Source organism: Haplochromis burtoni, unplaced genomic scaffold (assembly GCF_018398535.1).
Source record: "Haplochromis burtoni strain Fernald_Lab_line unplaced genomic scaffold, NCSU_Asbu1 Contig_287, whole genome shotgun sequence".
In the NCBI taxonomy this organism is placed as follows: Eukaryota; Metazoa; Chordata; class Actinopteri; order Cichliformes; family Cichlidae; genus Haplochromis; species Haplochromis burtoni.
In genome coordinates this window covers 780,533-788,623 of record NW_024582648.1, presented here as the reverse complement: position 1 = coordinate 788,623, position 8,091 = coordinate 780,533, and positions in this window count along the sequence as shown.

Here is an 8,091-nt window from a genome sequence, read left to right as displayed (position 1 = left end):
ATATATATATATATAAAATCTTTGCCATTAATGTGAAAGTTTCTGTGACTCATCGAGATTTATCATCATTGTGAGGTTGGTAAAATAAGAGCCTCATACAGGGCATGCCTTGTGCTGAAATAAAGTGGAGTGTTTTCCTTCTGCCAGCTTTGGCTGAGTTTAAATGACGTCTGTGTGTGTAGGTGTATATGCATGCTCGCAGGCATGCACAAGTCCATGTTTGTCCGTGTGTGTCTCCCCCTGTATGCACATACACGTGTCTGGTTTTTTGTGCTTGCTGCTGCGTGTGCATGCCCATCACTCAGCCTTCAGCTGGGCAAACCTGGAGGATTGCGTCACATGCAGAGAAAAGCAAGGTCCTCGCCAGTAAACTAGTCTTTAATTGCATTGCAACTGAGAACAGATTGCTGAGGGAACAAGGGGCTCTTTGTGAGTGCCTGTTCATCTCAACGCACCTCATATTTTGTGCAGACCACCGACCCCCACCAGCATTTACTATAAAAAACAAAGCCAGCAATTAAAAGACTAAGTGTTTGCAAACATGCTCACATGCAGACACCCTGTGTGTGTGGGTGTGTGGGTGTGTGGGGGAGTGGGTGTGTGGGCAAGTGTGTATGTGTGTGCCAGCAGTTGCAGTTCATAAATGATGGCCTTAACGACAAGAGATAATGGCACAGTTTACATAGTACTGTGGGCAGTAGTATAATATCATCTGTCCCCAATAACTTCACACAATCAGAAGCCAACGATTTCTTTTTCTTTTTTGTTTTTATTATTAATGGTACGTAGCAACAATAACCCCGAGATGAGTGTGAGAAAGAAAGATTTGACCAGTGATTTTTTTAAACGGAATTTCAAACAATGAGCACAAAAAGTTGAAGTAATTGCAGGTGATTGTAGGATTCTGAGTAGCAAGACTTCTTTAGATATCCTATAAAGAAAAGTTTTAAAATGTTACTTTTATGGAGAAAATAATTATGAAGAGTCAGCAGTCTATAAATAAGTAATAAATAGGTTTTTAACCAAAGTGTAATCAAATGAGACACTGAATGTTAGGTTTATATTGTTGGATTGTCATTTATGCTTAGAAATATATATTTATATATGCTTAGAAGTATATAATCTAAGAATGTATGCACTCACATACATTCATCTGAGTATGACTATCTGAGTGTGTGTGTGTGTGTGTGTGTGTTCCTGTCTAGCTATCCTTGTGAGGACCGAAATCCGCATTCTACTATACTTGAGAACCAACAGTCACTTGTGAGGACACACAAACCGGTCCTCACAAATCTGAAGGCATTTTTGAGACTCAAAATGTGGTTTTAGTGTCAGGGTTACAATTAGGTTATGGTTAGGTTTTCGGTTAGGCATTCGTTTTTAATGGTTAGGGTTAGGGTAAGCGGCTAGGGAAAGCATTATGTCAATGAAGGTCCTCACTAAGATAGCTGAACGGGCTTGTGTGTGTGTGTGTGAGAGAGAGAGAGAGAGAGAGAGCGCGAGAGGGGGACTGATGATAGAGCTAGGCTGGGTGGTGGTGGTGGTCTGGCTATGATGTAAACCAGATGTGGAGTGGATGCAAACTTTTGTACCCAGTGGGGAGAATGAACCCAGTGTATATGTGTGTGTGTGTGTTTGTGCATGGAGCGCACCCTCACTGATTACTAATCCAATGTAATTTTGCTTTGCACCAACCACATTTGGCAGTGCGGGATGCTGTGCTTGCTGGAATGAGCTCATGCTTCATATAACTGATCCATAAATTCCATAGGCTTCATACAGTATAGCCACTGCTGGTCTAGATCTCAGGAGTTTGAGTAGTTTTATTCATATTTTTCTAGTGACTTAAAATGTCAATACGTGGCAGTTATAGGTCAGCGTGTTTAAGCTGATATAGAGATTCATGTGGAGGACTGATCATTAGCTTTATTTGGAAGTCAGTTTTCCCAGAAAGACTACCTGAGAAACAAGTCACGCATTACTAATATGGCGATTTCAAAGCAAGAACAGCTACTCAGAATGAACCAAATCCCTTTTTAACAAATTAGCCAAATCTAATCAACCTATCTGCAAGAACAGAGTGTGATGCTTTCATTTGTTGAACCATTTTCATAGCACAGGCAGCATAGTGTATTTGCAGCAATCTATTAGATCATCTTACCAAATCGGTGCGCCCTCTCTTATTTGTACTTTCTTAAAATGTTATTAGGCAAGAATGAACAGACTCACTGAAGTGGTCAGGTGTTTTCAATGGATGCCAAGAGGGAAAGGATTACATGAATAAACTGGTGTATAGAAAGGAGTAGAATTCACTGAGGCAATTCACGTGGAGCAGATTTATTTAATTGCCCTTATCTTAGTATCATGAATGCAGAGTCTGTTTTAGGATAACCAGCTTATATTTTGAGTCTCCACCCTGATGTTACGCTTTCTGTTACTATTTCTACAGGAGTCTAATCTATAGAGCGCGTAGACCTGAATGTTTTTTAAGATAAGGCTGTTACTGTCATGGTCCTGGGTCATTTTGACCCAGTGTTCTTAGTTTTCCTGTGGTTTTGTATTTCGTTCCTTATGTTCATTGGATTGTTTGGTTTGGTAGTTGGATTCCCCCTTTATCCATGCTGTTATTGTGGTGTTTGTTCTGGTACCGTGTTCCCGTCCTTTGTGTTCTGTGTTCTCCTCATCCCCTCGTGTATTCATCCTTGTTCTCTGCCTCTCTCTCTGTGCTCTTCTCTGTGTACTGTGTTGTATTTAAGGTCCACATCTTGGTGTCAGTATTTTCAGTTTCGTGTCATGAATAATTGTCTTCAGCTGTGTTCCCCGTGTGTTCCCACTTCCCTCATTACCTTCTGTGTATTTATGTCAGAGTGTCCCTTTGTTCTGTGTTGCGTCGTCCCTCTAGGTTGTGTGCATTTACCGTGTCTTCCCAGCGCCTCAGCTTTAGTTGCTCCCAGTATAGTTTTTGTATGACTTCTTATGTTCCTGTTAATAAAGACCTGCCTTTGAGTTCATCCCTGTGTCTAGAGCCGTGCATTTGGGTCCTCTCTCGCCTTCACACAGCCGCCGCATGACAGTTACATGAACACAATGTGTTTAAGCTTCTCTAATGTTTGGCTGCTGCATGTGGAGTGTGTAGACAAAAAAAGAAAGAAATCTATATGTATATTTGTGGTAAATGTTTCTTAAAATGATTACAGGAAATGTATGTGTATGACTGCACTGTGAATAACTGAAATTACAGTTTCTCACATACATCATTAGCTTCTTCTGGAGTGAAAAGCTGCAGGGAGCCAAATACAACCCCCCCAAGCATCATTTTCTGTACACTTACCCACAATAAATTTAGTCTGTAAGCACAAATATTAGCATTCATGTGTCAGAACTTCAGAAATAAGCAGCAGTGTTACAATGGCTCACAAGGCATCTGTCAAACAACATCTGAAAGAAAAATGACCTCAGCTACTACCAGTGGCAGTCCGGGCATGAAAAATGGTCCGGTATGCGGGCACCGAGCAGCACCTCGATCAGCTTTTTTTTTTTTTTGACTTCTTGAATTTTCCAGTATTCCAAATAACTACTAATCTAAATATCAGTGAAAATGCAGATAAAAAATTACATTTAGCTGTTTGCACGCAACTCTGCTGAAACATAATTAAAATGTCTGAAAAAGACTTATCTACAAAGTCCCAGAAAAAAAGAATTGGTGAGTATGTGAGTGTGACATGCAAGAAGCCCAGCCATAGAAAATTAAACTGGGGATCCACTGCTGATGGCACCAGCGTGGCTGCTGGCCTGGTAGTGTCTAAAGTATGAACAGTGTTTATAAGAGATACTGGAATTATTATTCTGTTTTTCTACAATTAAAGTTGACCTTTATATTACTAAAGCATTTTCCCTAAGTGGAAGTATTTGTGGATTTCTTTTTATGTGGTTAGTGTAAAAAGTTATGCAAGACCTGGAAATTAACAGTCTCTATTTGTAGTGTATTAAAAAAATATTCCTCCTTCAGTGTTACAAACTGAAACCAAGCCTTTGATAAAAAAGCCTACAGATATTAACAGACAGTAATGGACTTTCCCCATCTCCTGATAAAAGCCTGGGACGTTTCTCAGTCATTTGGTCTTACTGGAACTGCTGTCCCTACAGCATAAGTTGTAACATCATGAAGCAAAGATGCTTCCTCTGCCAAAAGGTCCCACTCTGTTGCAAACTCTCAAGGGGTCTCTGTGTGCCCCAACTCACCGCCTTTCTGTCTTGTCTGGAAAACTGGAATGAAAGTAAATTCTGGTGCATAGCTCACATGGAATGACAACAGCATAAAGAACTGTTCTGGTACTTTGCAGATGAGAGGAAGAGGAAAAAATGACCTGTGGTCATCTATGTATACTTTCTGGAATGCCTTTTCTTTCCCATACAAACATCTTTAGGAGTTTCTCCTGGTTCTGTTATGGGAAAAGGGCCTTTTTCCATCACAGAAAGGCATGTTCACTCCCGTGAAAACACTGCTTTTATTTGAGGGATCAATAGAAAATAGATTTTGTGCGTAAATATTCTCATCAGTGGTCAATAGAACTTGGACTACAAGCAGAATCCAGAAAGCTTCCAGTACCAAAGTCTTTGTTCCTTGCATGAATATCTATTTAGATTACATTTTGCTAAATTAAGACTGGTACAATCTTTGTGGCATCACTTTGTTCTTGCGGAGCCTTCTTCAAACCCATGAGAAGAGCATGAACAAAGGTTATTTCTGTGTTAGCAAAATACTCTCACCAAAAGAGTCCTTCACAATATGTCCAATCACCCTGATAATAAGAGGCTTATTAGCAAAATGGAAAATGTACTTTAAGGCCCTTTTTTGTGGTAGTGAAATCAGATCATTTTATGTACGCACCATCTTACCATACCATAGACAACACAGAATACTTCCTTTTTCTTTAGCTAGAAAGCACCAGTAGAGTGTCTGAGTGTTTACAGCAGGTCATTTATCACCATCCATCATGAACTCTTGTAGATGGAGGCCTGATTTTATTGCCGGTGTCACATGTTAAAAAGCACGTTTTACAGTGCAAGCAATGGAGAGTCATATCACCACAGGGAATCAACACACCAAGTGTCCAAACAATGAATACATTTCATGAGGAAGAAGTTTTGGGTAACTTTACACAAAATACACTTAGAGACCTTACTGCTGAATTTGCTGGCATTTGTTGGACACTTGGGTGCGGTTTTGAGTATACATGTGCAGTCTTGCAACTCTCAAAGCTCGGGACATAATATAGGGACATAAATAACAGCTATTTTCCTGATTCCTCTGGTTACTTTTTGAAGACTGGGTTGCATCCCAGGTCACTACTGTAAGAAGCGATCGAGTGTCCTCATTGCTAAGTAGCTGATGTCACTGGCCTGGAATCCATCCCATTTCTGTACTTCTTCCTCAGTGTGCCTGTGCCCCTGTGTCTATATCTAATAAAAGTGTCTGTAAAAACCCTAGAGAAGACTGATAGCAAATGATGGGGTTGGTTCACGGAGGGGTTAGGGAAATCAAACTAACGGAGTGGTGTCCTGTTTCACTGCAGTGGATTCATTTTGTATCTCACCTCTGCAGGAGGGTGCACAGAGACACTACAAACTGAAAGCTCCTTTCACAGCTTGTTCCCTAAGGGAAAAAACTGAAAACGGGCTGTATGTATGGAAAAAGATCCAGAGTTGAAACCAAATAAAAATGAGGAAACTGTCCCTACAGTATATTGCAGTGTAAATGTCACTGACTTATATTGCATTAGCCAAATGCTCAGGAGGCCGTGGACTTTTGAAAAGCTGAATGAACTTCCTCTCAGATTTCCACTCAGGGTATGGAGTCAGTCATTCAGCGCAAGATAAGAATACTTATCTAAAACCACTCACAGATGCAACACAGAAATACTGTATCTGCTATTAGCTAGAAAAAAATACGTAAAAAAATAAATAAATTGAAGGAAACAAATTGAGTAAATCCTGACTCATAAGACTTACAGTGAACAGAAACTGTTTTGGCTGAGTAATGCATCATTCAAGCATAGAATTTTATGTTTGGCTCTTACACAGTACACTGCAATTATGTCATTATTAGTACTCTTTATTTTTTCTTTGGCTTTTTTTCTTTGGCATCTATTGCCCGAGTGTTTGTTCACCACAGTAAGAATTATTATTTTTTGTTCTAAATGATCATAAACTATCAAACTAGCATAAGTCAGTATCCCAGATATTTCTCATTTTACCCTGACATCTGGACAGTATGCTGGGACACATCTGTTTAAAATTGTGCCAGTCATTTCAGTGAAAAATGGTATTTCACTGCCAGAATGGACAAAGATTTAAAATAGTTTCCTTCTCACTGTCTCCCTGCCAGTGTGAGGTGACAGTTTCTGGAGCAATGGGGTTCATCTTCAGCAGGAAGCAAAATGCTTCATCTTCACAAACTATAGACATGTGAGTCTGTGCAGCATAGGCTAAAAAAAGTGCAACAGGATAAGCTAAATGTAGGGCAAATTATGGAATAAGATCAAAAGCCATAAAGAACCATAACTCCAAAATGCATTTCAAAGGTTTTGTTTACCCACTTGGATCTGTTTAGCCTACATTGCTTAATAGATCCACCACCTGCTTGAGTGTTTGAGGGGCTCTCCCTCTTGTCAATATTTCTATACATATCACCAAGCTGTGTGTTTTTCTTTCTTATTGACTTGTAAATGAAGACTAAATAGAGTAGCCTAAGCGGTGCAAAGTCCACACACAGGTGAGAAGGGCACTGCAAACCAACCATCCAAACAAAGAGGTCAATTCAAACAGCAGCTTCTTCCTCCAAGTCTGTCTTCTAAACTTTAAAAATGAGCCGCACATGCATATAAGTTGGCTGCCAATCCCTTCGTCATCCTCTTATAAATAACATGACAATTAAGAAAACCTGAAAACTGGGATGGAGCCAAGATATACTGGCAGCATATCCATGCCAGAGTTTATACCCCCGCCAAAAATAGCTGTGACCAATAAAGCAAGGTATGAAAGTCACCAAGTCCCTCTACCAGCTACTGAGAATGCTCTGTGCATCTCTCTAGTGTATTTTGCTAATCCTCTGTGACCCTTCTGGAACATAAAGACACCGTTATATCCCAGGATTACTGCCTATTTCTGGCAAACTTCTCCTTAAGTTAGATCCATCTTGGATTCCGTCACTGTAACAGCTGAGTGCTGTGTAATGTTTGGTCCTTCAGGATTTATATAAACTGGATACTAACTCTAAAAATGACAACATTCTGGTTTTAGTGTCTTCTTACAATGTGTCTGAGACTACTCGGTAGTTCTGAAAAACTTGGGATGCTGTGTAAAATGGAAATAAAAACAGAATGTAATGATTTGCAAATTTCATAAATCCATATTTTCTCCACAACGGAACATAGCGAATGTGTCAAATGTTTAAACTGAGCAACTGTACCATTTTGGAAAAATACTGGCACTTTTTCAATTTGAGGAGACCAGTTGTTTGACTTTTCGGAATATTGTCCCATTCTTGTCGGATCCAGGATTCTAGCTGCTCAACAGTGCTGGATCTTCCTTCTCATATTTTAAGTTGATGATGTAGCAAATGTTTTCAATTGGTGAAAGATCTGGACAGCAGGAAGATCATTCAACGCCCGGACTCTGCTTCTAGGAAGCCATGCTGTAGTAATAGATGCAGTATGTGATTTTGCATTGTTTTGTGCCTCTTTCAAGCATTCCATGAAAAAGATGTCTGCATGGGAGCATGTGTTGGTCCTGAACCTTTCAGCATTGATGGTGCCTGTCAATATGTGTAAGCCGCCAATTCTATAGGGAGCCATGTTGCTTACCTGCTTTTAGTTTACTTAAATAGTTGTAAATATGTTGCAAAATGTTTTTTTCTTTTTAGTACCAATTTTCGAGCTTTTTTTTCTACATTCTGCTGCATCAAAAAGCTCAAAAGTGCTTATTTTTTATTGAATTAAGTTTAGCACAAGTTAGTCTCCTGTTACTAAAGGTTTATGTAATGTAAATCTTTACAACTCACGAAAAATTTATAGAGGACAATCACTCTCA